Source organism: Diceros bicornis, chromosome 31 (genome assembly GCF_020826845.1).
Source record: "Diceros bicornis minor isolate mBicDic1 chromosome 31, mDicBic1.mat.cur, whole genome shotgun sequence".
Classification (NCBI taxonomy): Eukaryota; Metazoa; Chordata; class Mammalia; order Perissodactyla; family Rhinocerotidae; genus Diceros; species Diceros bicornis.
In genome coordinates, this window is record NC_080770.1 from 37,882,434 (window position 1) to 37,906,048 (window position 23,615).

Here is a 23,615-nt window from a genome sequence, read left to right on the forward strand (position 1 = left end):
ACAGCAACGTGCTACATGTTCTGAATGCCCGAATTGGGAATCTGTTTCAAAAATTTTTTTAGAAATTATGTGATCCTTACTAGCTGGAAGTAATGGAGATGGGGCATGAAGTTATTTCTAGGAGTTGGAGACATACCAAGTTCAGCTCCGTTCTGGGCATCATTGAAATCCCTATACAAACTTGTTCCTACATAGTAACTTGCAACTTTGAATGAGAATGTGCTTGCCTACAGCAACGTGCTGTATGTTCTGAATGCCCGAATTGGGAATCTGTGTCAAAACGTTCTTAGAAGTTATGTTATCCTTACTAGCTGGAAATAAGGGAGATGGGGCATGAAGTTATTTCTAGGAGTGGGAGACATACCCACTTTAGCTCAGTTCTGGAAATCTTTGAAATACCTGTACAAATTTGTTCCTACATAGTAACTTGCAACTTTGAATGAGAATGTGCTTGCTTACAGCAACGTGCTATATGTTCTGAATGCCCGAATTGGGAATCTGTGTCAAAACTTTGTTAGGAATTATGTGATCCTTACTAGCTGGAAGTAAGGGAGATGGGGCATGAAGTTATTTCTAGGAGTTGGAGACATACAACATTTAGCTCAGCTCTGGGCATCTTTGAAATACCTATACAAACTTGTTCCTACAAAGTAACTTGCATCTATGAATGAGACTGTGCTTGCTTACAGCAACGTGCTATATGTTCTGAATGCCCGAATTGGGAATCTGTGTCAAAACATTGTTAGGAATTATGTGATCCTTACTAGCTGGAAGTAAGGGAGTTGGGGCGTGAAGTTATTTCTAGGAGTTGGAGACATACTAAGTATAGCTCAGTTCTGGCATCTTTGAATGTCCTATACAAACTTGTTCCTACATAGTAACTTGAATCTTTGAATGAGAATGTGCTTGCTTTAAGCAACGTGCTACATGTTCTGAATGCCCGAATTGGGAATCTGTGTCAAAACTGTGTTAGGAATTATGTGATCCTTACTAGCTGGAAGTAAGGGAGATGGGGCATGAAGTTATTTCTAGGAGTTGGAGACATACCCAGTTTAGCTCAGTTCTGGGCAACTTTGAAAGTCCTATACAAACTTGTTCCCACATGGTAACTTGCAACTTTGAATGAGAATGTGCTTGCTTACAGCAACGTGCTATATGTTCTGAATGCCCTAATTGGGAATCTGTGTCAAAACTTTGTTAGGAATTATGTGATCCTTACTAGCTGGAAGTAAGGGAGATGGGGCATGAAGTTATTTCTAGGAGTTGGAGACATACCAAGTTTAGCTCAGTTCTTGGCATCTTTGAAATACATATACAAACTTGTTCCTACATAGTAACTTGCAACTTGGAATGAGAATGTGCTTGCTTACAGCAAGGTGCTATATGTTCTGAATGACCGAATTGGAAATCTGTGTCAAAACTTTGTTAGGAATTATGTTATCCTTACTAGCTGGAGGTAAGGGAGATGGGGCATGAAGTTATTTCTCGAAGTTGGAGACATACAACGTTTAGCTCAGTTCTGGGCATCTTTGAAATACCTATACAAACTTGGTCCTACATAGTAACTTGCAACTTTGAATGAGAATGTGCTTGCTTACAGCAACGTGCTATATGTTCTGAATGCCCGAATTGGGAATCTGTGTCAAAACTTTGTTAGGAATTATGTGATCCTTACTATCTGGAAGTAAGTTAGATGGGGGATGAAGTTATTTCTAGGATTTGGAGACATACCCACTTTAGCTCAGTTCTGGGCATCTGTGAAATACCTATAGAAACTTCTTCCTACGTAGTAACTTGCTACTTGGAATCAGAAAGTGCTTGCTTAAAGCAACGTGCTACATGTTCTGAATGCCCGAATTGGGAATCTGTGTCAAAACTTTGTTAGGAATTATGTGATCCTTACTAGCTGGAAGAAAGGGAGATGGGGCATGAAGATATTTCTCGGAGTTGGAGACATACCCAGTTTAGCTCAGTTCTGGGCATCTTTGAAAGTCCTATACAAACTTGTTCCTGCATAGTAACTTGCAACTTTGAATGAGAATGTGCTTGCTTACAGCAACGTGCTATATGTTCTGAATGCCCGAATTGGGAATCTGTGTCAAAACTTTGTTAGGAATTATGTGATCCTTACTAGCTGGAAGTAAGGGAGATGGGGCATGAAGTTATTTCTAGGAGTTGGAGACATACCAAGTTTAGCTCAGTTCTGGGCATCTTTGAATTACCTATACAAACTTGTTCCTACATAGTAACTTGCAACTTTGTATGAGAATGTGCTTGCTTACAGCAACGTGCTATATGTTCTGAATGCCCATATTAGGAATCTGTGTCAAAACTTTGTTAGGAATTATGTGATCCTTAATAGATGGAAGTAAGGGAGATGGGGCATGAAGTTATTTCTAGGTGTTGGAGACATACAAAGTTTAGCTCAGTTCAGGGCATCTTTGAAATACCTATACAAACGTGTTCCTACATAGTAACTTGCAACTTTGAATGAGAATGTGCTTGCTTACAGCAACGTGCTACATGTTCTGAATGCCCGAATTGGGAATCTGTTTCAAAAATTTTGTTAGGAATTATGTGATCCTTACTAGCTGGAAGTAAGGGAGATGGGGCATGATGTTATTTCTAGGAGTTGGAGACATACCAAGTTCAGCTCCGTTCTGGGCATCTTTGAAATCCCTATACAAACTTGTTCCTACATAGTAACTTGCAACTTTGAATGAGAATGTGCTTGCCTACAGCAACGTGCTGTATGTTCTGAATGCCCGAATTGGGAATCTGTGTCAAAACGTTCTTAGATGTTATGTGATCCTTACTAGCTGGAAGTAAGGTAGATGGGGCATGAAGTTATTTCTCGGAGTCGGAGACATACCAAGTTTAGCTCAGTTCTGGGCATCTTTGAAAGTCCTATACAAACTTGTTCCTACATAGTAACTTGCAACATTGAATGAGAATGTGCTTGCTTACAGCAACGTGCTATATGTTCTGAATGCCCGAATTGGGAATCTGTGTCAAAACTTTGTTAGGAATTATGTGATCCTTACTAGCTGGAAGTAAGGGAGATGGGGCATGAAGTTATTTCTAGGAGTTGGAGACATACCAAGTTTAGCTCAGTTCTGGGCATCTTTGAAAAACCTATACAAACTTGTTCCTACATAGTAACTTGCAACTTTGAATGAGAATGTGCTTGCTTACAGCAACGTGCTATATGTTCTGAATGCCCGAATTGGAAATCTGTGTGAAAACTTTGTTAGGAATTATGTGATCCTTACTAGCTGGAAGTAAGTGAGATGGGGCATGAAGTTATTTCTCGAAGTTGGAGACATACAACGTTTAGCTCAGTTCTGGGCATCTTTGAAATACCTATACAAACTTGGTCCTACATAGTAACTTGCAACTTTGAATGAGAATGTGCTTGCTTACAGCAACGTGCTATATGTTCTGAATGCCCGAATTGGGAATCTGTGTCAAAACTTTGTTAGGAATTATGTGATCCTTACAATCTGGAAGTAAGGGAGATGGGGGATGAAGTTATTTCTAGGAGTTGGAGACATACCGACTTTAGCTCAGTTCTGGGCATCTTTGAAATACCTATAGAAACTTCTTCCTACATAGTAACTTGCTACTTGGAATCAGAAAGTGCTTGCTTAAAGCAACGTGCTACATGTTCTGAATGCCCGAATTGGGAATCTGTGTCAAAACTTTGTTAGGAATTATGTGATCCTTACTAGCTGGAAGTAAGGGAGATGGGGCATGAAGTTATTTCTAGGAGTTGGAGACATACCCAGTTTAGCTCAGTTCTGGGCATCTTTGAAAGTCCTATACAAACTTGTTCCTACATAGTAACTTGCAACTTTGAATGAGAATGTGCTTGCTTACAGCAACGTGCTATATGTTCTGAATGCCCGAATTGGGAATCTGTGTCAAAACTTTGTTAGGAATTATGTGATCCTTACTAGCTGGAAGTAAGGGAGATGGGGCATGAAGTTATTTCTAGGAGTTGGAGACATACCAAGTTTAGCTCAGTTCTGGGCATCTTTGAATTACCTATACAAACTAGTTCCTACATAGTAACTTGCAACTTTGAATGAGAATGTGCTTGCTTACAGCAACGTGCTATATGTTCTGAATGCCCATATTAGGAATCTGTGTCAAAACTTTGTTAAGAATTATGTGATCCTTACTAGATGGAAGTAAGGGAGATGGGGCATGAAGTTATTTCTAGGTGTTGAAGACATACAACGTTTAGCTCAGTTCTGGGCATCTTTGAAATACCTATACAAACGTGTTCCTACATAGTAACTTGCAACTTTGAATGAGAATGTGCTTGCTTACAGCAACGTGCTACATGTTCTGAATGCCCGAATTGGAAATCTGTGTCAAAACTTTGTTAGGAATTATGTGATCCTTACTAGCTGGAAGTAAGGGAGATGGGGCATGAAGTTATTTCTCGAAGTTGGAGACATACAACGTTTAGCTCAGTTCTGGGCATCTTTGAAATACCTATACAAACTTGGTCCTACATAGTAACTTGCAACTTTGAATGAGAATGTGCTTGCTTACAGCAACGTGCTATATGTTCTGAATGCCCGAATTGGGAATCTGTGTCAAAACTTTGTTAGGAATTATGTGATCCTTACTAGCTGGAAGTAAGGGAGATGGGGCATGAAGTTATTTCTAGGAGTTGGAGACATACCCAGTTTAGCTCAGTTCTGGGCATCTTTGAAAGTCCTATACAAACTTGTTCCTGCATAGTAACTTGCAACTTTGAATGAGAATGTGCTTGCTTACAGCAACGTGCTATATGTTCTGAATGCCCGAATTGGGAATCTGTGTCAAAACTTTGTTAGGAATTATGTGATCCTTACTAGCTGGAAGTAAGGGTGATGGGGCATGAAGTTATTTCTAGGAGTTGGAGACATACCAAGTTCAGCTCCGTTCTGGGCATCTCTGATATCCCTATACAAACTTGTTCCTACATAGTAACTTGCAACTTTGAATGAGAATGTGCTTGCCTACAGCAACGTGCTGTATGTTCTGAATGCCCGAATTGGGAATCAGTGTCAAAACGTTCTTAGAAGTTATGTGATCCTTACTAGCTGGAAGTAAGGGAGATGGGGCATGAAGTTATTTCTCAGAGTTGGAGACATACCAAGTTTAGCTCAGTTCTGGGCATCTTTGAAAGTCCTATACAAACTTGTTCCTACATAGTAACTTGCAACATTGAATGAGAATGTGCTTGCTTACAGCAACGTGCTATATGTTCTGAAGGCCCGAATTGGGAATCTGTGTCAAATCTTTGTTAGGAATTATGTGAATCTTACTAGCTGGACGTAAGGGAGATGGGGCATGAAGTTATTTCTAGGAGTTGGAGACTTACCAAGTTTAGCTCAGTTCTGGGCATCTTTGAAATACCTATACAAACTTGTTCCTACATAGTAACTTGCAACATTGAATGAGAATGTGCTTGCTTACAGCAACGTGCTATATGTTCTGAATGCCCGAATTGGGAATTTGTGTCAAATCTTTGTTAGGAATTATGTGATCCTTACTAGCTGGAAGTAAGGGAGTTGGGGCATGAAGTTATTTCTAGAGGTTGGACACATACCAAGTTTAGCTCAGTTCTGGGCATCTGTGAAATACCTATACAAACTTGATCCTACATAGTAACTTGCAACTTTGAATGAGAATGTGCTTGCTTACAGCAACGTGATACATCTTCTACATGCCCGAATTGGGAATCTGTGTCAAAACTTTGTTAGGAATTATGTGAATCTTACTAGCTGGAAGTAAGGGAAATGGGGCATGAAGTTATTTCTAGGAGTTGGAGATACCCACTTTACCTCAGTTCTGGGCAGCTTTAAAATACCTATACAAACTTGATCCTACATAGTAACTTGCTACTTGGAATGAAAATGTAGTTGCTTAAAGGAACGTGCCATATATTCTGAATGCCTGAATTGGGAATATGTGTCAAAACTTTGATAGGAATTATGTGATCCTTACCAGCTGGAAGTAAGGGAGACGGGGCATGAAGTTATTTCTAGGAGTCGGAGACATACAACGTTTAGCTCAGTTCTGGGCATCTTTGAAATACCTATACAAACATGTTCCTACATAGTAACTTGCAACTTTGAATGAGAATGTGCTTGCTTACAGCAACGTGCTACATGTTCTGAATGCCCGAATTGGGAATCTGTTTCAAAAATTTTTTTAGGAATTATGTGATCCTTACTAGCTGGAAGTAAGGGAGATGGGGCATGAAGTTATTTCTAGGAGTTGGAGACATACCAAGTTTAGCTCAGTTCTGGGCATCTGTGAAATACCTATACAAAATTGTTCCTACATAGTAACTTGCAACTTTGAATGAGAATGTGCTTGCTTACAGCAACGTGCTATATGTTCTGAATGCCCGAATTGGGAATCTGTGTCAAATCTTTGTTAGGAATTATGTGAATCTTACTAGCTCGAAGTAAGGGAGATGGGGCATGAAGTTATTTCTAGGAATTGGAGACATACCCACTTTACCTCAGTTCTGGGCATCTTTAAAATACCTATACAAACTTGTACCTACATAGTCACTTGCTACTTGGAATGAAAAAGTAGTTGCTTTAAGGAACGTGCCATATATTCTGAATGCCCGAATTGGGAATCTGTGTCAAAACTTTGTTAGGAATTATGTGATCCTTACCAGCTGGAAGTAAAGGAGATGAGGCATGAAGTTATTTCTAGGAGTTGGAGACATACCAAGTTTAACTCAGTTCTGGGCATCTTTGAAATACCTATACAAACTTGTTCCTACATAGTAACTTGCAACTTTGAATGAGAATGTGCTTGCTTACAGCAACGTGCTATATGTTGTGAATGCCCGAATTGGGAATCTGTGTGAAATCTTTGTTAGGAATTATGTGATCCTTACTAGCTGGAAGTAAGGGAGATGGGGCATGAAGTTATTTCTAGGAGTTGGAGACATACCAAGTTTAGCTCAGTTCTGGGCATCTTTGAAATACCTATACAAACTTGTTCCTACACAGTAATTTGCAACTTTGAATGAGAATGTGCTTGCTTACAGCAACGTGCTATATGTTCCTAATGCCCGAATTGGGAATCTGTGTCAAAACTTTGTTAGAAATTATGTGATCCTTACTAGCTGGAAATAAGGGCGATGGGGCATGAAGTTATATCTAGGAGTGGAGACATACCCACTTTAGCTCAGTTCTGGGCATCTTTGAAATACCTATACAAACTTGTTCCTACATAGTAACTTGCCACTTTCAATGAGAATGTGCTTGCTTACAGCAACGTGCTATATGTTCTCAATGCCCGAATTGCGAATCTGTGTCAAAACTTTGTTAGGAATTATGTGATCCTTACTAGCTGGATGTAAGGGAGATGGGGCATGAAGTTATTTCTAGGAGTTGGAGACACACCCACTTTAGCTCAGTTATGGGCATCTTTGAAATACCTATAGAAACTTGTTCCTACGTAGTAACTTGCTACTTGGAATGAGAAAGTGCTTGCTTCAAGCAACGTGCTACATGTTCTGAATGCCCGAATTGGGAATCTGTGTCAAAACTTTGTTAGGAATTATGTGATCCTTACTAGCTGGAAGTAAGGGAGATGGGGCATGAAGTTATTTCTAGGAGTTGGGTACATACCAAGTTTTGCTCAGTTCTGGGCATCTTTGAAATACCTAAACAAACTTGTTCCTACATAGTAACTTGCAAATTTGAATGAGAATGTGCTTGCTTACAGCAACGTGCTATATGTTCTGAATGCCCGAATTGCGAATCTGTGTCAAAACTTTGTTAGGAATTATGTGATCCTTACTAGCTGGAAGTAAGGGAGATGGGGCATGAAGTTATTTCTAGGAGTTGGAGACACACCCACTGTAGCTCAGTTATGGGCATCTTTGAAATACCTATAGAAACTTCTTCCTACGTAGTAACTTGCTACTTGGAATGAGAAAGTGCTTGCTTCAAGCAACGTGCTACATGTTCTGAATGCCTGAATTGGGAATCTGTGTCAAAACTTTGTTAGGAATTATGTGATCCTTACTAGCTGGAAGTAAGGGAGATGGGGCATGAAGTTATTTCTAGGAGTTGGAGACATACCAAGTTTAGCTCAGTTCTGGGCATCTTTGAAATACATAAACAAACTTGTTCCTACATAGTAACTTGCAACTTTGAATGAGAATGTGCTTGCTTACAGCAACGTGCTATATGTTCTGAATGCCCGAATTGGGACTCTGTGTCAAAACTTTGTTAGGAATTATGTGAATCTTACTAGCTGGAAGTAAGGGAGATGGGGCATGAAGTTATTTCTAGGAGTTGGAGACATACCCACTTTACCTCAGTTCTGGGCATCTTTAAAATACCTATACAAACTTGTTCCTACATAGTAACTTGCTACTTGGAATGAAAAAGTAGTTGCTTAAAGGAACGTGCCATATATTCCGAATGCCCGAATTGGGAATCTGTGTCAAAACTTTGTTAGGAATTATGTGATCCTTACTAGCTGGAAGTAAGGAAGATGGGGCATTAAGTTATTTGTAGGAGTAGAAGACATACCAAGTTTAGCTCAGTTCTGGGCATCTTTGAAATACCTATAGAAACTTCTTCATACATTGTAACTTGCAACTTTGAATGAGAATGTGCTTGCTTACAGCAACATGCTATATGTTCTGAAGGCCCGAATTGGGAATCTGTGTCAAAACTTTGTTAGGAATTATGTGATCCTTACTAGCTGGAAGTAAGGGAGTTGGGGCATGAAGTTATTTCTAGGTGTTGGAAACATACCAAGTTTAGCTCAGTTCTGGGCATCTTTCAAAGTCCTATACAAACTTGTTCCTACATAGTAACTTTCACCTTTGAATGAGAATGTGCTTGCTTACAGCAACGTGCTATATGTTCTGAATGCCCGAATTGGGAATCCGTGTCAAAATTTGTTAGGAATTATGTGATCCTTACTAGCTGGAAGTAAGGGAGATGGGGCATGAAATTATTTCTAGAAGTTGGAGACATACCCACTTTAGCTCAGTTCTGGGCATCTTTGAAATACCTATACAAACTTGTTCCTACATAGTAACTTGCAACTTTGAATGAGAATGTGCTTGCTTACAGCAACGTGCTATATGTTCTGAATGCCCGTATTGGGAATCTGTGTCAAAACTTTGTTAGGAATTATGTGATCCTTACTAGCTGGAAGTAAGTGAGATGGGGCCTGAAGTTATTTCTAGGAGTTGGAGACATACCAACTTTAGCTCACTTCTGGGCATCTTTGAAAAACCTATACAAACTTGTTCCTACATAGTAACTTGCAACTTTGAACGAGAATGTGCTTGCTTACAGCAACGTGCTATATGTTCTGAATGCCCGAATTGGGAATCTGTGTCAAAACTTTGTTAAGAATTATGTGATCCTTACTAGCTGGAAGTAAGGGAGATGGGGCATGAAGTTATTTCTAGGAGTTGGAGACATACAACGTTTAGCTCAGTTCTGGGCATCTTTGAAATACCTGTACAAACTTGTTCCTACATAGTAACTTTCAACTTTGAAGGAGAATGTGCTTGCTTACAGCAACGTGCTATATGTTCTGAATGACCGAATTGGGACTCTGTGTCAAAACTTTTTTAGGAATTATGTGAATCTTACTAGCTGGAAGTAAGGGAGATGGGGCATGAAGTTATTTCTAGGAGTTGGAGACATACCCACTTTACCTCAGTTCTGGGCGTCTTTAAAATACCTATACAAACTTGTTCCTACATAGTAACTTGCTACTTGGAATGAAAAAGTAGTTGCTTAAAGGAACGTGCCATAGATTCTGAATGCCCGAATTGGGAATCTGTGTCAAAAGTTTGTTAGGAATTATGTGATCCTTACTATCTGGAAGTAAGGAAGATGGGGCATTAAGTTATTTGTAGGAGTAGGAGACATACCAAGTTTAGCTCAGTTCTGGGCATCTTTGAAATACCTATAGAAACTTCTTCATACATAGTAACTTGCAACTTTGAATGAGAATGTGCTTGCTTACAGCAACGTGCTATATATTCTGAAGGCCCGATTTGGGACTCTGTGTCAAAACTTTGTTAGGAATTATGGGAATCTTACTAGCTGGAAGTAAGGGAGATGGGGCATGAAGTTATTTCTAGGAGTTGGAGACTTACCAAGTTTAGCTCAGTTCTGGGCATCTTTGAAATACCTATACAAACTTGTTCCTACATAGTAACTTGCAACTTTGAATGAGAATGTGCTTGCTTACAGCAACGTGCTATATGATCTGAATGCCCGAATTGGGAATTTGTGTCAGATCTTTGTTAGGAATTATGTGATCCTTACTAGCTGGAAGTAAGGGAGTTGGGGCATGACGTTATTTCTAGAGGTCGGACACATACCAAGTTTTGTTCACTTCTGGGCATCTGTGAAATACCTATACAAACTTGTTCCTACATAGTAACTCGCAACTTTGAATGAGAATGAGCTTGCTTACAGCAACGTGCTATATGTTCTGAATGCCCGACTTGGGAATCTGTGTCAAAACTTTGTTAGGAATTATGTAAATCTTACTAGCTGGAAGTAAGGGAGATGGGGCATGAAGTTATTTCTAGGAGTTGGAGACATTCCCACTTTACCTCAGTTCTGGGCATCTTTGAAATACCTATACAAACTTGTTCCTACATAGTAACTTGCTACTTGGAATGAAAAAGTAGTTGCTTAAAGGAACGTGCCATATATTCTGAATGCCCGAATTGGGAATCTGTGTCAAAACTTTGTTAGGAATTCTGTGATCCTTACTTGCTGGAAGTAAGGGAGTTGGGGCATGAAGTTATTTCTAGGAGTTGGAGACATACAACGTTTAGCTCAGTTCTGGGCATCTTTGAAATACGTATACAAACTTGTTCCTACCTAGTAACTTGCAACTTTGTATGAGAATGTGCTTGCTTACAGCAACGTGCTATATGTTCTGAAGGCCCGAATTTGGAATCTGTGTCAAAACTTTGTTAGAAATTATGTGATCCTTACTAGCTGGAAGTAAGGGAGATGGGACATGAAGTTATTTCTAGGAGTTGGAGACATACAACGTTTAGGTCAGTTCTGGGCTACTTTGAAATACTTAAACAAACTTGTTCCTACATAGTAACTTGCAACATTGAATGAGAATGTGCTTGCTTACAGCAACGTGCTATATGTTCTGAATGTCCGAATTGGGAATCTGTGTCAAAACTTTGTTAGGAATTATGTGATCATTACTAGCTGGAAGTAAGTGAGATGGGGCATGAAGATATTTCTAGGAGTTGGATACATACAACGCTGAGCTCAGTTATGGGCATCTTTGAAACACCTATACAAACTTGTTCCTACATAGTAACTTCCAACGTTGAATGAGAATGTGCTTGCTTACAGCAACGTGCTATATGTTCTGAATGCCCGAATTGGGAATCTGTGTCAAAAGTTTGTTAGGAATTATGTGATCCTTACTAGCTGGAAGTAAGGGAGATGGGGCATGAAGTTATTTCTAGGAGTTGGAGACATACCCACTTTAGCTCAGTTCTTGGCATCTTTGAAATACCTATACAAACTTGTTCCTACTTAATAACTTGCTACTTGGATAGAGACAGTGCTTGCTTACAGCAACGTGCTATATGTTCTGAATGCCCGAATTGGGAATCTTTTTCAAAACTTTGTTAGGAATTATGTGATCCTTACTAGCTGGAAGTAAGGGAATTGGGGCATGAAGTTATTTCTAGGAGTTGGAGACATACAACGTTTAGCTCAGTACTGGGCATCTTTGAAATACCTATACAAACTTGTTCCTACATAGTAACTTGCAACTTTGAATGAGAATGTGCTTGCTTACAGCAACGTGCTATATGTTCTGAATGCCCGAATTGGGAATCTGTGTCAACACTTTGTTAGGAATTATGTGATCCTTACTAGCTGGAAGTAAGGGAGATGGGGCATGAAGTTATTTCTAGGAGTTGGAGACATACCAAGTTTAGCTCAGTTCTGGGCATGTATGAAAGTCCTATACAAACTTGTTCCTACATAGTAACTTGCAACTTTGAATGAGAATGTGCTTGCTTACAGCAACGTGCTATATGTTCTGAATGCCCGAATTGGGAATCTGTGTCAAAAATTGTTAGGAATTATGTGATCCTTACTAGCTGGAATAAGGGAGTTGGGGCATGAAGGTATTTCTAGGAGTTGGAGACATACCAAGTTTAGCTCAGTTCTGGGCATCTTTGAAATACCTATACAAACTTCTTCCTACATAGTAACTTGCAACTTTGAATGAGAATGTGCTTGCTTACAGCAACGTGCTATATGTTCTGAATGCCCTAATTGGGAATCTGTGTCAAAACTTTGTTAGGAATTATGTGATCCTTACCAGCAAGAAGTAAGGGAGAAGGGGCATGAAGTTATTTCTACGAGTTGCAGACATACAACGTTTAGCTCAGTTCTGGGCATCTTTGAAATACCTAATTCAAACTTGTTCCTACATAGTAACTTGAAACTTTGAATGAGAATGTGCTTGCTTACAGCAACGTGCTATATGTTCTGAATGCCCGAATTGGGAATCTGTGTCAAAACTTTGTTAGGAATTATGTGATCCTTACTAGATGGAAGTAAGGGAGATGGGGCATGAAGTTTTTTCTAGGAGTTGGAGACATACAACGATTAGCTCAGTTCTGGGCATGTTTGAAATACCTATACAAACTTGTTCCTACATAGTAACTTGCAAATTTGAATGAGAATGTGCTTGCTTACAGCAACGTGCTACATGTTCTGAATGCCCGAATTGGGAATCTGTGTCAAAACTTTGTTAGGAAGTATGTGATCCTTACTAGCTGGAAGTAAGGGAGATGGGGCATGAAGTTATTTCTAGGAGTTGGAGACACACCCACTGTAGCTCAGTTATGGGCATCTTTGAAATACCTATAGAAACTTCTTCCTACGTAGTAACTTGCTACTTGGAATGAGAAAGTGCTTGCTTCAAGCAACGTGCTACATGTTCTGAATGCCTGAATTGGGAATCTGTGTCAAAACTTTGTTAGGAATTATGTGATCCTTACTGGCTGGAAGTAAGGGAGATGGGGCATGAAGTTATTTCTAGGAGTTGGAGACATACCAAGTTTAGCTCAGTTCTGGGCATCTTTGAAATACCTAAACAAACTTGTTCCTACATAGTAACTTGCAACTTTGAATGAGAATGTGCTTGCTTACAGCAACGTGCTATATGTTCTGAATGCCCGAATTGGGACTCTGTGTCAAAACTTTGTTAGGAATTATGTGAATCTTACTAGCTGGAAGTAAGGGAGATGGGGCATGAAGTTATTTCTAGGAGTTGGAGACATACCCACTTTACCTCAGTTCTGGGCATCTTTAAAATACCTATACAAACTTGTTCCTACATAGTAACTTGCTACTTGGAATGAAAAAGTAGTTGCTTAAAGGAACGTGCCATATATTCCGAATGCCCGAATTGGGAATCTGTGTCAAAACTTTGTTAGGAATTATGTGATCCTTACTAGCTGGAAGTAAGGAAGATGGGGCATTAAGTTATTTGTAGGAGTAGAAGACATACCAAGTTTAGCTCAGTTCTGGGCATCTTTGAAATACCTATAGAAACTTCTTCATACATTGTAACTTGCAACTTTGAATGAGAATGTGCTTGCTTACAGCAACATGCTATATGTTCTGAAGGCCCGAATTGGGAATCTGTGTCAAAACTTTGTTAGGAATTATGTGATCCTTACTAGCTGGAAGTAAGGGAGTTGGGGCATGAAGTTATTTCTAGGTGTTGGAAACATACCAAGTTTAGCTCAGTTCTGGGCATCTTTCAAAGTCCTATACAAACTTGTTCCTACATAGTAACTTTCACCTTTGAATGAGAATGTGCTTGCTTACAGCAACGTGCTATATGTTCTGAATGCCCGAATTGGGAATCCGTGTCAAAATTTGTTAGGAATTATGTGATCCTTACTAGCTGGAAGTAAGGGAGATGGGGCATGAAATTATTTCTAGAAGTTGGAGACATACCCACTTTAGCTCAGTTCTGGGCATCTTTGAAATACCTATACAAACTTGTTCCTACATAGTAACTTGCAACTTTGAATGAGAATGTGCTTGCTTACAGCAACGTGCTATATGTTCTGAATGCCCGTATTGGGAATCTGTGTCAAAACTTTGTTAGGAATTATGTGATCCTTACTAGCTGGAAGTAAGTGAGATGGGGCCTGAAGTTATTTCTAGGAGTTGGAGACATACCAACTTTAGCTCACTTCTGGGCATCTTTGAAAAACCTATACAAACTTGTTCCTACATAGTAACTTGCAACTTTGAACGAGAATGTGCTTGCTTACAGCAACGTGCTATATGTTCTGAATGCCCGAATTGGGAATCTGTGTCAAAACTTTGTTAAGAATTATGTGATCCTTACTAGCTGGAAGTAAGGGAGATGGGGCATGAAGTTATTTCTAGGAGTTGGAGACATACAACGTTTAGCTCAGTTCTGGGCATCTTTGAAATACCTGTACAAACTTGTTCCTACATAGTAACTTTCAACTTTGAAGGAGAATGTGCTTGCTTACAGCAACGTGCTATATGTTCTGAATGACCGAATTGGGACTCTGTGTCAAAACTTTTTTAGGAATTATGTGAATCTTACTAGCTGGAAGTAAGGGAGATGGGGCATGAAGTTATTTCTAGGAGTTGGAGACATACCCACTTTACCTCAGTTCTGGGCGTCTTTAAAATACCTATACAAACTTGTTCCTACATAGTAACTTGCTACTTGGAATGAAAAAGTAGTTGCTTAAAGGAACGTGCCATAGATTCTGAATGCCCGAATTGGGAATCTGTGTCAAAAGTTTGTTAGGAATTATGTGATCCTTACTATCTGGAAGTAAGGAAGATGGGGCATTAAGTTATTTGTAGGAGTAGGAGACATACCAAGTTTAGCTCAGTTCTGGGCATCTTTGAAATACCTATAGAAACTTCTTCATACATAGTAACTTGCAACTTTGAATGAGAATGTGCTTGCTTACAGCAACGTGCTATATATTCTGAAGGCCCGATTTGGGACTCTGTGTCAAAACTTTGTTAGGAATTATGGGAATCTTACAAGCTGGAAGTAAGGGAGATGGGGCATGAAGTTATTTCTAGGAGTTGGAGACTTACCAAGTTTAGCTCAGTTCTGGGCATCTTTGAAATACCTATACAAACTTGTTCCTACATAGTAACTTGCAACTTTGAATGAGAATGTGCTTGCTTACAGCAACGTGCTATATGATCTGAATGCCCGAATTGGGAATTTGTGTCAGATCTTTGTTAGGAATTATGTGATCCTTACTAGCTGGAAGTAAGGGAGTTGGGGCATGAAGTTATTTCTAGAGGTCGGACACATACCAAGTTTTGTTCACTTCTGGGCATCTGTGAAATACCTATACAAACTTGTTCCTACATAGTAACTCGCAACTTTGAATGAGAATGAGCTTGCTTACAGCAACGTGCTATATGTTCTGAATGCCCGACTTGGGAATCTGTGTCAAAACTTTGTTAGGAATTATGTAAATCTTACTAGCTGGAAGTAAGGGAGATGGGGCATGAAGTTATTTCTAGGAGTTGGAGACATTCCCACTTTACCTCAGTTCTGGGCATCTTTGAAATACCTATACAAACTTGTTCCTACATAGTAACTTGCTACTTGGAATGAAAAAGTAGTTGCTTAAAGGAACGTGCCATATATTCTGAATGCCCGAATTGGGAATCTGTGTCAAAACTTTGTTAGGAATTCTGTGATCCTTACTTGCTGGAAGTAAGGGAGTTGGGGCATGAAGTTATTTCTAGGAGTTGGAGACATACAACGTTTAGCTCAGTTCTGGGCATCTTTGAAATACGTATACAAACTTGTTCCTACCTAGTAACTTGCAACTTTGTATGAGAATGTGCTTGCTTACAGCAACGTGCTATATGTTCTGAAGGCCCGAATTTGGAATCTGTGTCAAAACTTTGTTAGAAATTATGTGATCCTTACTAGCTGGAAGTAAGGGAGATGGGACATGAAGTTATTTCTAGGAGTTGGAGACATACAACGTTTAGGTCAGTTCTGGGCTACTTTGAAATACTTAAACAAACTTGTTCCTACATAGTAACTTGCAACATTGAATGAGAATGTGCTTGCTTACAGCAACGTGCTATATGTTCTGAATGCCCGAATTGGGAATCTGTGTCAAAACTTTGTTAGGAATTATGTGACCATTACTAGCTGGAAGTAAGTGAGATGGGGCATGAAGATATTTCTAGGAGTTGGATACATACAACGCTGAGCTCAGTTATGGGCATCTTTGAAACACCTATACAAACTTGTTCCTACATAGTAACTTGCAACTTTGAATGAGAATGTGCTTGCTTACAGCAACGTGCTATATGTTCTGAATGCCCGAATTGGGAATCTGTGTCAAAAATTGTTAGGAATTATGTGATCCTTACTAGCTGGAATAAGGGAGTTGGGGCATGAAGGTATTTCTAGGAGTTGGAGACATACCAAGTTTAGCTCAGTTCTGGGCATCTTTGAAATACCTATACAAACTTCTTCCTACATAGTAACTTGCAACTTTGAATGAGAATGTGCTTGCTTACAGCAACGTGCTATATGTTCTGAATGCCCTAATTGGGAATCTGTGTCAAAACTTTGTTAGGAATTATGTGATCCTTACCAGCAAGAAGTAAGGGAGAAGGGGCATGAAGTTATTTCTACGAGTTGCAGACATACAACGTTTAGCTCAGTTCTGGGCATCTTTGAAATACCTAATTCAAACTTGTTCCTACATAGTAACTTGAAACTTTGAATGAGAATGTGCTTGCTTACAGCAACGTGCTATATGTTCTGAATGCCCGAATTGGGAATCTGTGTCAAAACTTTGTTAGGAATTATATGATCCTTACTAGATGGAAGTAAGGGAGATGGGGCATGAAGTTTTTTCTAGGAGTTGGAGACATACAACGATTAGCTCAGTTCTGGGCATGTTTGAAATACCTATACAAACTTGTTCCTACATAGTAACTTGCAACTTTGAATGAGAATGTGCTTGCTTACAGCAACGTGCTACATGTTCTGAATGCCCGAATTGGGAATCTGTGTCAAAACTTTGTTAGGAAGTATGTGATCCTTACTAGCTGGAAGTAAGGGAGATGGGGCATGAAGTTATTTCCAGGAGTTGGAGACATACCAAGTTTAGCTCAGTTCTGGGCATCTTTGAAATACCTATACAAACTTGTTCCTACATAGTAACTTGCAACTTTGAATGAGAATGTGCTTGCTTACAGCAACATGCTATATGTTCTGAATGCCCGAATTGGGAATCTGTGTCAAATGTTTGTTAGGAATTATGAGATCCTCACTAGCTGGAAGCAAGTGAATTGGGGCATGAAGTTATTTCTAGGAGTTGGAGACATACAACGTTTAGCTCAGTTCTGGGCATCTTTGAAATACCTAGACAAACTTGTTCCTACATAGTAACTTGCAACTTTGAATGAGAATGTGCTTGCTTAAAGCAACGTGCTATATGTTCTGAATGCCCGAATTGGGAATCTATGTCAAAACTTTGTTAGGAATTATGTGATCCTTTCTAAATGGAAGTAAGGGAGATGGGGCATGAAGTTTTTCTAGGAGTTGGAGACATACAACGTTTAGCTCAGTTTGGGCATCTTTGAAATACCTATACAAACTTGTTCCAACATAGTAAATTGCCACTTTGAATGAGAATGTGCTTGCTTACAGCAACGTGCTATACGTTCTGAATGCCCGAATTGGGAATCTGTGTCAAAAGTTTGTTAGGAATTATGTGATCCTTACTAGCTGGAAGTAAGAGAGATGGGTCATGAAGTTATTTCTAGGAGTTGGAGACATACCCACTTTAGCTAAGTCTGGGCATCTTTGAAATACCTATAGAAACTTGTTCCTACATAGTAACTTGCAACTTTGAATGAAAATGTGCTTGCTAACAGCAACGTGCTATATGTTCTGAATGCCCGAATTGGGAATCTGTGTCCAAATTTGTTAGAAATTGTGTGATCCTTATTAGATGGAAGTAAGGGAGGTGGGGCATGAAATTATTTCTAGGAGTTGGAGACATACAACGCTTAGCTCATTTCCGGGCATCTTTGAAATACCTATACAAACTTGTCTCTACATAGTAACTTGCAACTTTGAATGAGAATGTGCTTGCTTACAGCAACGTGCTATATGTTCTGAATGCCCGAATTGGGAATTTGGGTCAAAACTTTGTTAGGAATTATGTGATCCTTACTAGCTGGAAGTAAGGGAATGGGGCATGAAGTTATTTCTAGAGGTTGGACACATACCAAGTTTAGCTCAGTTCTGGGCATCTTTGAAATACCTATACAAACTTGTTCCTACGTAGTAACTTGCAACTTTGAATGAGAATTTGCTTGCTTACAGCAACGTGCTATATGTTCTGAATGCCCGAATTGGGAATCTGTGTCAAAACTTTGTTAGGAATTATGTGATCCTAACTAGCTGGAAGTAAGGGAATTGGGGCATCAAGTTATTTCTAGGAGTTGGAGACATACAACGTTTAACTCACTTCTGGGCATCTTTGAAATACCTATATAAACTTGTTCCAACATAGTAACTTGCAACTTTGAATGAGAATGTGCTTGCTTACAGCAACGTGCTATATGTTCTGAATGCCCGAATTGGGAATCTGTGTCAAAACTTTGTTAGGAATTATGTGATCCTTACTAGCTGGGAGTAAGGGAGTTGGGGCATGAAGTTATTTCTAGGAGTTGGAGACAAACCAAGTTTAGCTCAGTTCTGGGCATCTTTGAAAGTCCTATACAAACTTGTTCCTACATAGTAACTTGCAACTTTGAATGAGAATGTGCTTGCTTACAGCAACGTGCTATATGTTCTGAATGCCCGAATTTGGAATCTGTGTCAAAACGTTGTTGGGAATTATGTGATCCTTTCTAGCTGGAATAAGGCAGTTGGGGCATGAAGTTATTTCTACGAGTTGGAGACATACCAAGTTTAGCTCAATTCTGGGCATCTTTGAAATACCTATACAAACTTGTTCCTACATAGTAACTTGCCACTTTGAATGAGAATGTGCTTGCTTACAGCAACGCGCTATATGTTCTGAATGCCCGAATTGGGAATCTGTGTCAAAACTTTGTTAGGAATTATGTGATCCTTACTAGCTGGAAGTAAGGGAGATGGGTCATGAAGTTATTTCTAGGAGTTGGAGACATACCCACTTTAGCTCAGTTCTGGGCATCTTTGAAATACCTATACAAACTTGTCCCTACTTAGTAACTTGCAACTTTGAATGAGAATGTGCTTGCTTACAGCAACGTGCTATATGTTTTGAATGCTCGAATTGGGAATCTGTGTCAAAACTTTGTTAGGAATTATGTGATCCTTACTAGCTGGGAGTAAGGGAATGGGGCATGAAGTTATTTCTAGGAGTTGGAGACATACCAAGTTTAGCTCAGTTCTGGGCATCTTTGAAATACCTATACAAACTTGTTCCTACATAGTAACTTGCAACTTTGAATGAGAATGTGCTTGCTTACAGCAACGTGCTATATGTTCTGAATGCCCGAATTGGGAATCTGTTTCAAAACTTTGTTAGGAATTATGTGATCCTTACTAGCTGGAAGTAAGGGAATTGAGGCATGAAGTTATTTCTAGGAGTTGGAGACATACAACTTTTAGCTCAGTACTGGGCATCTTTGAAATACTTATACAAACTTGTTCCTACATAGTGACTTGCAACTTTGAATGAGAATGTGCTTGCTTACAGCAACGTGCTATATGTTCTGAATGCCCGAATTGGGAATCTGTGTCAAAACTTTGTTAGGAATTATGTGATCCTTACTAGCTGGAAGTAAGGGAATTGGGGCATCAAGTTATTTCTAGGAGTTGGAGACATACAACCTTAAGCTCAGTTCTGAGCATCTTTGAAATATCTATACAAACTTGTTCCTACATAGAAACTTGCAACTTTGAATGAGAATGTGCTTGCTTACAGCAACGTGCTATATGTTCTGAATGCCCGAATTGGGAATCGGTGTCAAAAGTTTGTTAGTAATTATGTGATCCTTACTAGCTGGAAGTAAGGGAGATGGGGCATGAAGTTATTTCCAGGAGTTGGAGACATACCAAGTTTAGCTCAGTTCTGGGCATCTTTGAAATACCTATACAAACTTGTTCCTACATAGTAACTTGCAACTTTGAATGAGAATGTGCTTGCTTACAGCAACATGCTATATGTTCTGAATGCCCGAATTGGGAATCTGTGTCAAAAGTTTGTTAGGAATTATGAGATCCTCACTAGCTGGAAGCAAGGGAATTGGGGCATGAAGTTATTTCTAGGAGTTGGAGACATACAACGTTTAGCTCAGTTCTGGGCATCTTTGAAATACCTAGACAAACTTGTTCCTACATAGTAACTTGCAACTTTGAATGAGAATGTGCTTGCTTAAAGCAACGTGCTATATGTTCTGAATGCCCGAATTGGGAATCTATGTCAAAACTTTGTTAGGAATTATGTGATCCTTTCTAAATGGAAGTAAGGGAGATGGGGCATGAAGTTTTTCTAGGAGTTGGAGACATACAACGTTTAGCTCAGTTTGGGCATCTTTGAAATACCTATACAAACTTGTTCCAACATAGTAAATTGCCACTTTGAATGAGAATGTGCTTGCTTACAGCAACGTGCTATATGTTCTGAATGCCCGAATTGGGAATCTGTGTCAAATGTTTGTTAGGAATTATGTGATCCTTACTAGCTGGAAGTAAGAGAGATGGGTCATGAAGTTATTTCTAGGAGTTGGAGACATACCCACTTTAGCTAAGTCTGGGCATCTTTGAAATACCTATAGAAACTTGTTCCTACATAGTAACTTGCAACTTTGAATGAAAATGTGCTTGCTTACAGCAACGTGCTATATGTTCTGAATGCCCGAATTGGGAATCTGTGTCCAAATTTGTTAGAAATTGTGTGATCCTTACTAGATGGAAGTAAGGGAGGTGGGGCATGAAGTTATTTCTAGGAGTTGGAGACATACCAAGTTTAGCTCAGTTCTGGGCATCTTTGAAATACCTATACAAACTTGTTCTTACGTAGTAACTTGCAACTTTGAATGAGAATGTGCTTGCTTACAGCAACGTGCTATATGTTCTGAATGCCCGAATTGGGAATCTGTGTCAAAACTTTGTTAGGAATTATGTGATCCTTACTAGCTGGAAGTAAGGGAATTGGGGCATCAAGTTATTTCTAGGAGTTGGAGACATACAACGTTTAACTCACTTCTGGGCATCTTTGAAATACCTATATAAACTTGTTCCAACATAGTAACTTGCAACTTTGAATGAGAATGTGCTTGCTTACAGCAACGTGCTATATGTTCTGAATGCCCGAATTGGGAATCTGTGTCAAAACTTTGTTAGGAATTATGTGATCCTTACTAGCTGGGAGTAAGGGAGTTGGGGCATGAAGTTATTTCTAGGAGTTGGAGACAAACCAAGTTTAGCTCAGTTCTGGGCATCTTTGAAAGTCCTATACAAACTTGTTCCTACATAGTAACTTGCAACTTTGAATGAGAATGTGCTTGCTTACAGCAACGTGCTATATGTTCTGAATGCCCGAATTTGGAATCTGTGTCAAAACGTTGTTGGGAATTATGTGATCCTTTCTAGCTGGAATAAGGCAGTTGGGGCATGAAGTTATTTCTACGAGTTGGAGACATACCAAGTTTAGCTCAATTCTGGGCATCTTTGAAATACCTATACAAACTTGTTCCTACATAGTAACTTGCCACTTTGAATGAGAATGTGCTTGCTTACAGCAACGCGCTATATGTTCTGAATGCCCGAATTGGGAATCTGTGTCAAAACTTTGTTAGGAATTATGTGATCCTTACTAGCTGGAAGTAAGGGAGATGGGTCATGAAGTTATTTCTAGGAGTTGGAGACATACCCACTTTAGCTCAGTTCTGGGCATCTTTGAAATACCTATACAAACATGTCCCTACATAGTAACTTGCAACTTTGAATGAGAATGTGCTTGCTTACAGCAACGTGCTATATGTTCTGAATGCCCGAATTGGGAATCTGTGTCAAAACTTTGTTAGGAATTATGTGATCCTTACTAGCTGGGAGTAAGGGAATGGGGCATGAAGTTATTTCTAGGAGTTGGAGACATACCAAGTTTAGCTCAGTTCTGGGCATCTTTGAAATACCTATACAAACTTGTTCCTACATAGTAACTTGCAACTTTGAATGAGAATGTGCTTGCTTACAGCAACGTGCTATATGTTCTGAATGCCCGAATTGGGAATCTGTTTCAAAACTTTGTTAGGAATTATGTGATCCTTACTAGCTGGAAGTAAGGGAATTGAGGCATGAAGTTATTTCTAGGAGTTGGAGACATACAACGTTTAGCTCAGTACTGGGCATCTTTGAAATACTTATACAAACTTGTTCCTACATAGTGACTTGCAACTTTGAATGAGAATGTGCTTGCTTACAGCAACGTGCTATATGTTCTGAATGCCCGAATTGGGAATCTGTGTCAAAACTTTGTTAGGAATTATGTGATCATTACTAGCTGGAAGTAAGGGAATTGGGGCATGAAGTTATTTCTAGGAGTTGGAGACATACAACGTTTAGCTCCGTACTGGGCATCTTTGAAATACCTATACAAACTTGTTCCTACATAGTAACTTGCAACTTTGAATGAGAATGTGCTTGCTTACAGCAACGTGCTATATGTTCTGAATGCCCGAATTGGGAATCTGTGTCAAAACTTTGTTAGGAATTATGTGATCCTTACTAGCTGGAAGTAAGGGAGATGGGGCATGAAGTTATTTCTAGGAGTTGGAGACATACCAAGTTTAGCTCAGTTCTGGGCATCTTTGAAATACCTAGACAAACTTGTTCCTACATAGTAACTTGCAACTTTGAATGAGAATGTGCTTGCTTACAGCAACGTGCTATATGTTCTGAATGCCCGAATTGGGAATCTGTGTCAAAACTTTGTTAGGAATTATGTGATCCTTACTAGCTGGAAGTAAGGGAGATGGGGCATGAAGTTATTTCTAGGAGTTGGAGACATACCAAGTTTAGCTCAGTTCTGGGCATCTTTGAAACACCTATACAAACTTGTTCCTACATAGTAACTTGCAACTTTGAATGAGAATGTGCTTGCTTACAGCAACGTGCTATATGTTCTGAATGCCCGAATTGGGAATCTGTGTCAAAACTTTGTTAGGAATTATGTGATCCTTACTAGCTGGGAGTAAGGGAGATGGGGCATGAAGTTATTTCTAGGAGTTGGAGACATAAAACGTTTAGCTCAGTTCTGGGCATGTTTGAAATACCTATACAAACTTGTTCCTACATAGTAACTTGCAACTTTGAATGAGAATGTGCTTGCTTACAGCAACGTGCTATATGTTCTGAATGCCCGAATTGGGAATCTGTGTCAAAACTTTGTTAGGAATTATGTGATCCTTACTAGCTGGAAGTAAGGGAGATGGGGCATGAAGTTATTTCTAGGAGTTGGAGACATACCAAGTTTAGCTCAG